At 43.4% G+C, this 8,485-nt stretch overlaps 1 pseudogene across 1 annotated transcript; it reads left to right on the forward strand.

Moving 5' to 3' along the window:
- The first annotated feature begins 1,010 nt into the window (after window positions 1-1,010).
- Window positions 1,011-2,310, forward strand: LOC307190284 (putative G-protein coupled receptor 45; annotated as a pseudogene). Its single transcript has one exon. The product of its transcript is annotated as a putative G-protein coupled receptor 45 (transcript).
- The last annotated feature ends 6,175 nt before the right edge of the window (window positions 2,311-8,485 follow it).

Genomic DNA, 8,485 nt, shown 5'->3' on the forward strand with positions numbered 1-8,485 from the left:
AGGACACTGGTGCTGACAAAGCAACTTTTTTTTCTTTTTTTTTTTGTCTGTGTTTGATCTTCCTTGCTGTGCGCAGGCTTCTCTCTAGTTGAAGCGAACAGGGGCTACTCTTCATTGTGGTGTGCAGGCTTTTCATTGTGGTGGCTTCTCTTGTTGCGGAGCATGGGGTCTAGGCGTGTGGGCTTCAGTAGCTGTGGCACATGGGCTCAGTAGTTGTGGCACACGGGCTTCGTTGCTCTGCAGCATGTAGGATCTTCCTGGACCAAGGCTCAAACCCACGTCCCCTGTATTGGCAGGCGGATTCTTAACCACTGCACCACCAGGGAAGCCCCAACAGCATCCTTTAAAAGAGTTTATCTGGGGGGATAGTGTCTTCCTTTTCATCAGTGTTTCCAAAACTAACATTCTAGCAGCACTACAGTTGTCCAAAGTGTTACCATTAAGGGAAATTGGGGGAAGGGTACATGGGATCTTGCTGGATTATTTTTTAAAACTGCATGTGACTCCACACTTAAACAAATAGCAGCGGCATCAACTACCATTTATTCATTCAACAGAATTTCTTTTGAACATCTTCTCTGCTGGGGACACAACAAACCACACAGACAAAACCCTGCCCTCATGGAGCTGGCTCTCTACTGGGGGTTGCCTCAGCCAAAGCTTCACTGGATCAGGATGTTTGTAATTCAAGTTATAAAATACATGCTGATTATGGAAATGTTGATTACAAATTCTGGTCCCTCACAAGGTAGGTCTGATCAGGTTTCCTGGGTTACATGACAAGGCTCGTCGTATTTGTGAAGACCAAGCCTTTTCCCCACGTGGTAAATAAGTGAGTCAGCTCCACTCTGATGTTTAAAATACCTGTAAAAGGTAAAAACTGCTCTATTCAACCCATGCTTGGAAGGTCTAACCCCCTTCTCTTTCATGCTTCTTTGCAACAGGCCAGTGAGAGCGTCCAAGTAGAAAGCTGCGGACACAGTCATTGTCACGGAGATGATGAGGCTGTGATGAATCGCAAATCCCAGCCAGTTGCTCCCAAAGAGGCAGGCTCCTCCCAGCCCTTGCAGCGCCCTCTAGATACAAGAAAACCGGGAGGAAAATGCAGCCAGCAGAAAGAATGCAGCAGCCCCTGAAGCGTTGAGGCCCCTTCCTCTCCTTTCTGCCCCAGCTCCAGGACTTCCTCCATGATGGCCTCTAACCGCTCGTCCATTGAGACCTACGAATACCTGCTGCCCAAAGGGAGCCACGCGGCAGACTCTCGGGCACCCCCTTCACCTGCGCCCCTCAGGATGTCCCTGGCAGTCCTCATGATGCTGATGATCGTGGTGGGGTTCCTCAGCAACACCGTGGTCTGCATCATCGTGTACCAGAGGCCGGCCATGCACTCCACCATCACCCTGCTGCTGGCCACGCTGGCCTTCTCGTACATCATACTGTCCTTGTGTTTCATGCCCTTCACCGTCGTAACCCTTATCACTGTTTCCTGGCACTTCGGGGACTCCTTCTGCAGTCTCTCGGCTGCGCTCTACTGGTCCTTCGTCCTGGAGGGCGTGGCCATCCTACTCATCATCAGTGTGGACCACTTCCTCATCATCGTCCAGCGTCAGGAAAGGCTGAACCCCCGCAGGGCCAAGGTGATCACCGCCGTGTCCTGGGCTCTGTACTTCTGTGTCTCAACCCTGTTGCTGGGCGACTGGCCGCAGGTGGAGGTGCCAGCGCGGGCACCACAATGCATGCTGGGTTACACCGAGTTGCTGGCCGGCCGCGCCTAAGTGCTGACGCTGGTGGGGGCCACCTTCTTCGCGACCTTCGCCGTGATGCTCAGCTCCTACCTGGGCATACTGCACACAGTGTGCAAGGACGCCGTGCACGTGCACAACAAGTCCTACAGCCTGGACCTGCAGCTGCCAACCTGCACCGGCCTGCGGCGGCTCCAACGGCAGCAGCAGGTCAGCCTGGACCTGAGCTTCAAAACCAAGGCCTTCACCACCATCTTGATCCTCTTCGTGGGCTTCTCGCTGTGCTGGTTGCCGCACTCTGTCTACAGCCTGCTGTCCCGTGTTCAACTGGAGGTTCTACTGCGGACACACATTCTACACCACCAGCCTCTGCGTCCTAGAGCTCAGCTACCTCAAGTCCGTCTTCAACCCCATCATCTACTGCTGGTGAATCAAGAAGTTCTGTGAGGCCTGTCTGGAGCTGCTGCCTCAGACCTTCCAGATCCTCCCCAAAGTGCCTGAGCGGATCCGGAGGAGAAGCCAGCTGAGCACCATCTACGCATGCACCGAAAACCAGTACCCTGTGTAGGGGAGGGGCAGTTAGCCCCACCCCACCCCCCATCCCCTGCTGCCCCCCACTCAGCTTCCTGGGACTTCCGTGCAGTCAGCACTTGGTGGGGCCTCTTAAGTACAAAGGGACTTATTTTTTACCAGGTGAGCTGCTTCTCCCAAGTTTGCACCATGAATTATTTTTGTTTCTCGCTGAGGGTCTGATGGAAACTGGATGGTCAAGAAAAAAGGGGAAAGGGGTGGGTGATGAAGGAGTTGGGTCAAACCTTAGGGAGGCAAGGGGATCAGGGAGGGAGGTTGGCTGTGGGGCAGGAGGAAGGCTCTGTCTAAAGAGTTCCCTCAAGACCTGCCTCGGAGGCACCCATTGTGCCATGTTCTGATGTGAGAGATCCAAGTAGGTTCATCGCTGGGTCATCAATCACTACTGGGCACCAGCATTCTTCAGAGGCGTTTGTGTCTGTGGCATATGTTGTGGAAACTTGCAAGGTTCTTTACATTGGTCAGATGTGCATTTCAGATGATGCCAAATCACGCTTTCTATAAACCAAAGTCACACGGGAAATAGAGAAGCCCCTGGGCTTTTCAGCTCCCCATGTGACACATGGGAGGCCTTGGTGGATCGAAGCCCAGAGAATGTTCGGGGGCAGCTCAGCTGAAACGATAAGACCACCCCAGTTCACATCCTCAACCCTCCTCCCTGGACCAGCCCACCCGGCCCCTCACCCTGAAGCTTGTCACCTCCCTGCCTGCCGTGACAGCTCCCACCCCTTCTCTCTTTCTCACCTCTGGTCCCCAGCACCCCCCTTCTCATTTGATCTGTCCCTATGAGCAGGAACCACACTTCTTTTCCTGTGATTCATCTTTTCAGCAAGTACTTGTAGTGACTTGCTTTCAGTCTCAGAAGGGGTCTGGGGCTTTGTTTACATGTTTCTTTCCACACCCTGCGGCTGCCACATCATCCTGTCACAGGACCTGTGGCGGGGGCACAACAAGCCCCTACCCCTGCCACCCATTGCTTGGCTGCCCCTATTGACCTCTGTGTTCCTCTACCTCACTCAGGGCTGCAGGAGTCTGACCACTGCCATCTGGGTCCTCTCCAGGGACCTTGGTCCCCCAGCCCAAGCAGGATTGGGATCCCAGGAGGGCAGCTGCCTAGAGGGGAGGGGACCCTTCAGCTTGTTCTGTACATGTGGCCTCTAACCCAGGGCCCCCTTTACCACCGGGAGCTTCTGATGCTGCAGGTGACTTTCCTGAGTCCAAGGCATGCGGTTGAGTCGATGGAGCTCTCTTTACAGTCTCAGATTCTCATGAAAGTCCAGCAGTGAGGTGGGGTCCCTGCCCACTGGGTTGTTCAGGACTCAGGCTCCACCCAGGGCATCATCCTCATCTTTGTGGTCAGTCCAGGTTACAGCCAGGTCTGTGTCCTGGCTCCTCAGGAGACAAAAGTGTGGAGGAGGGTGGGATAAAGCATATCTACACTCCCCTGGTCTTTCCTGGTCTTCCCTGGTCCAGAGCCCAGTCACATGATCACACCAGCTGCAAAGGAGGCTGGGAGATCAAAAGGCAGTTTTGGAGTCCTCCCTCTAGCTTATTAGTGCCAGAAACTTACCAGCCCACCAGAGGGCTGGAACTAGCCCCACAACCCCCTGGACCATGAAGTCAACTGTCTCAGGACTTGACTCCAACCTCAGGTGGGCTAGCAGCAACCCCAGGACACCCCAAGCTATGTAAACAGCCATGCTGGGACTTGGCCCCATGCACAAACTGGCTGGCAGCCACCACATGAATCAGGGCCTGGCAGCCAACTGGGCCAATGGCCAGCTCCACCTACCAGAGCATCCACAGTAGTCAGTCCTCCCACAAGAGAAAGGCCCATGCAGTTCACATAAGGGGCACACCTGGATCATAGCTCTGGTGACCAGAGGGCAGTGTGCTGCTAGGCCACATAAGGAATCTCCCACATAAAACCACTTCTCCAAGATCAAGAAACTTAACTGAATTACCTAATACATAGAAATAAACACAGAGAATTAAGCAAAATGAGGATACAAAGGAATATTTTCCAAAAGGAGGAATAGGACAAAACCTCAGAAGAACTAAAAGAAGTGTAGATAAGCAATTTAAAAGAGTTCAAGGTAATGATCATAAAGATGCTTGCCAAACCCAAGAGAAGAAAGGATGAACAGAGTGAAAATTTCAACAAAGAGTTAGAAAATTTAAAGAAGAACCAAACAGATCTGAAGAATAGAAAAACTGAAATAAAAAATACACTAGAAGGAATCAGCAGTAGATTAGATGATTCAGAAGAAACAGATCAGCAAACTTGAAGCATAGTATAAATCATCCAAGCTGAATAGAAAAAAAGAAAAAATAATTTTTAAGGGTAAGGATATTTTAAGGGGCCTCTGGGGCAACATCAAGTGTACTAACATTCACATTATAAAGGTCCCAGAAAGAGAAGAGGGAGAGAAGCGGAAGAGAATTTATTTGAAGACATAATAGCTGAAAACTTCCTTAGTCTGGGGAGGAAAACAGAATTCCAGATCCAGAAAGCACAGAGAGTCCCCCTACAAATGAAACTAAAGAGTTCTACATCAAGACATATCAAAACTAAAATGGCAAAGATAAAGAGAGAATCTTAAGTGCAGCAAGAGAAAAACAACTAGTTATGTACAAGGGAACTCCCATAAGACTCTCAACTGACTTTTCAGCAGAAACTTTGCAGGCCAGAAGGGAATGATATGATATATTCAAAGTGATGAAAGGAAAACTCCTACAACTAAAAATATTCTACCTAGCAAGGCTATCATTCACATTTGAAAGAGAGAAAATAGTTTTACAGAAAGCAAAATCTAAAAGGCCTCAGAACAGCTAAACCAGCTTTACAGGCAATGTTAAAGGGAATTCTCTAAGCAGAAAAGACCACAGCTAGAAATATAAAAATACGACAGAAACAATAATAGGTAAAGACAAACATACAGTAAACATAGTAGAGAAATGTAGTAAAATTATCCATATCTACTACCATCTATCAATTATATGTTTTGTGTATTAAAGGGTACACAAAATAAAAAAATATGTAAAATATTATGTCAAAAAATTAAACTTTGGGAGAGGGAGAGAAATGCATGGTTGTTAGAATGAACTCAAATTTAAGATTATATCAACTTAAAATAATCATATATATAGGTATATGTAGATATATATTTGGTATATATGAACCTTATGATAACCACAAACAGAAACCTATAATAGGTACACACACACACAAAAAGGGGAAAGAATCTAAACATAGCATTAGTCATTAAATTACAAAGGAAGACAGCAAAACAAGAGAAAAAGGAATAAAAAGAACTACAAAAACAACCAGAAAACAATTAACAAAATGCTAATAAGTACATACCTATACTTACTTTACAATCTCTTTATTTTTTTTAAAAAATTTTTATTGGTATATAGTTGATTTACAATGTTGTGTTAGTTTCAGGTGTACAGCAAAGTGAATCAGTTACACATATACATATATCCACTCTTTTTTAGAATCTTTTCCAATACAGGCCATTACATAATATTAAGTAGAGTTCCCTGTGCTATACAGTAGGTCATTATTAGTTATCTATTTTATGTACAGTAGTGTGTATATGTCAACCCTAATCTTCGAATTCATCCCCCCTCCCTTTATCCCCTGGTAACCATAAGTTTGTTTTCTACATCTGCAACTCTATTTCTGTTTTGTAGATAATTTCATTTGTACCATTTTTTTTAGATTTCTCATATAAGTGATATCATATGATATTTGTCTTTCTCCGTCTGACTTACTTCACTCAGTATGACAATCTCTAGGTCCATCCATGTTGCTGCAAATGGCATTATTTTGTTCATTTTTATAGCTGAGTAATATTCCACTGTATATATGTACAACATCTTCTTTATCCATCCCTCTGTTGATGGATATTTAGGTGCTTCCATGTCCTAGCTATTGCACATACTGTTGCAATGAATATTGGGGTGCATGTATCTTTCTGAATTATGGTTTTCTCCAAATATATGCCAAGGAGTGGGATAGCTGGATCATACAGTAGCTCTATTTTTATTTTTTTAAGGAACCATCATACTGTCTCCCATAGTGGCTGTATAATCCCTTTAACTGTCAATGGACTAAATTCTCCAATGAAAATAAATAAAGTGACGGAATGAATAATAATAAAAAAAAGGATACATAAATATGCTGCCGACAAGACACTCACTTCAGATCCAAAGACACACACAGACTGAAAATGAGGGGATGGAAAAAGGTATTCCATGCAAACAGAAATGAAGAAAAAGCTGGGGGAGCAATACTTAGACAAAGTAGACTTTAAAACAAAGACTAATAGGAAACAAAGAAGGCCATTACATAATGATAAAGGGATCAAACAAACAAGAAGATATAAGAATTGTAATAATATATACACCCAACCTAGGAGCAACTAAATACATAAAGCAAATGTTAGCAAACATAAAGGGAGAAACTGACAGTAATACAAGAATAGTAGGGGACTTTAATGCCCCACTTACTTCAATGGACAGATTATCCAGATCAAAAATCAATTAGGGAAACACTGGCCTTAAGTCACATATTTTACTAGTTGGCATTAATAGGTATATTTGCAACTTTTCATCCAAAAGCAGCAGAATACACATTCTTCTCAAGAAAACATGGAACATTATGCAGGACACATCACATCACAAAACAAGTCTCAATGAATTTAAGAAGACTGAAAACATGTTAAGCATCTTTTCTGATTCAATACATTAAAAGGATTTTACAACATGAGGAAGGTTCAGTATCTCTATAAGGAAAACAATTAGCATGATACACCACATTAATAAATTGAATAATAAAAATCAGATTATCATCTCAATACCTGCAGAAAGAGCTTTTGACAAAATTCACCATCCAAATATAATAAAAAACTCTCAATAAAGTGGGTATAGAAGGAACATACCTCAACATAATAAAGACCGTATGTGACAAATCGACAGCCAACATCATACTCAACAGTAAACGCTGAAAGTATTTCCTCTAAGATCAGGAAAAAGACAAGGATGTCCACTTTTACCAGTTTTATTCAACATAGTATTGGAAGTCTTAGCCACAGTAATCAGACAAGAAAAAGAAAAAAAATGCACCCAAATTGAAAAGGAAGATGTAAAACAGTCACTGTCTGCAGATGACAGGATACTATATGTAGAAACCCTAAAGGTGCGAACAAATAACCATTAGAACTAATAAATAAATTCAGTAAAGTTGTAGGATAAAAAAGTCATATACAGAAATATGTTACAGTTCTATACACTTACAACAAACCATCAGAAGAGAAATTAAGAAAACAATCAAATTTACAATTGCATCAAGAAGAATAAAATACCTAGGAATAAATCTAACCAAGGAGGTAAAAGATCTGTACTCAGAAAACTATAAGACATTGATGAAAGAAATTGAAGATGACACAAACAAATGTGTAAATACACTGTGCTCATGGATTGGAAGAATTAATGTTGTTAAAATGACCTTACTACCTAAGGCAATCTACAGCTTCAATGAAATCCCTATAAAATACCAATGACTATTTTCACAGAACTAGAAAAATTGATCTTAAAATTTGTATGGAAGCACAAAAGAACGCTGAATAGCCAGGAAAATCTTGAGAGAGAGGAACAAAGCTGGAGGTATTATGCTTCCTGATTTCAAACTATAATATACAGCTACAGTAATCAAACCAGTATGATACTGACACCAAAAAGATATATGGATCAATGGAACAGAATAGAGATCCCAGAAATAAACACATATTTTATGGTCAATTAATCTATGACAAAGTAGGCAAGAATACACAGGTGGGAAAAGATAGACTCTTCAATAAATGACCTTGGGAATACTGGACAGCTACATGTAAAAGAAATAAACTGAATCACTTTCTCACCCCATAAACTCAAGGTGAATTGAAGACTTAATTGTAAAACCTGAAACTCCTAGAAGGAAACATGGGCAGTACACTCTTCGACATTTGTTTTAACAATACTTTTTTGGGTCTGTCTCTTCTGACAAGGAAAGCAAAAGCAAAAATAAACAAATTGGACTTCATCAAACTAAAACGCTTTCCCACAGTGAAGTAAACTATCAACAAAATTAAAATGCCACTTACTGAATG

The sequence above is a fragment of the Stenella coeruleoalba genome (genome assembly GCF_951394435.1).
Source record: "Stenella coeruleoalba genome assembly, chromosome: 8".
NCBI lineage: Eukaryota > Metazoa > Chordata > Mammalia > Artiodactyla > Delphinidae > Stenella > Stenella coeruleoalba.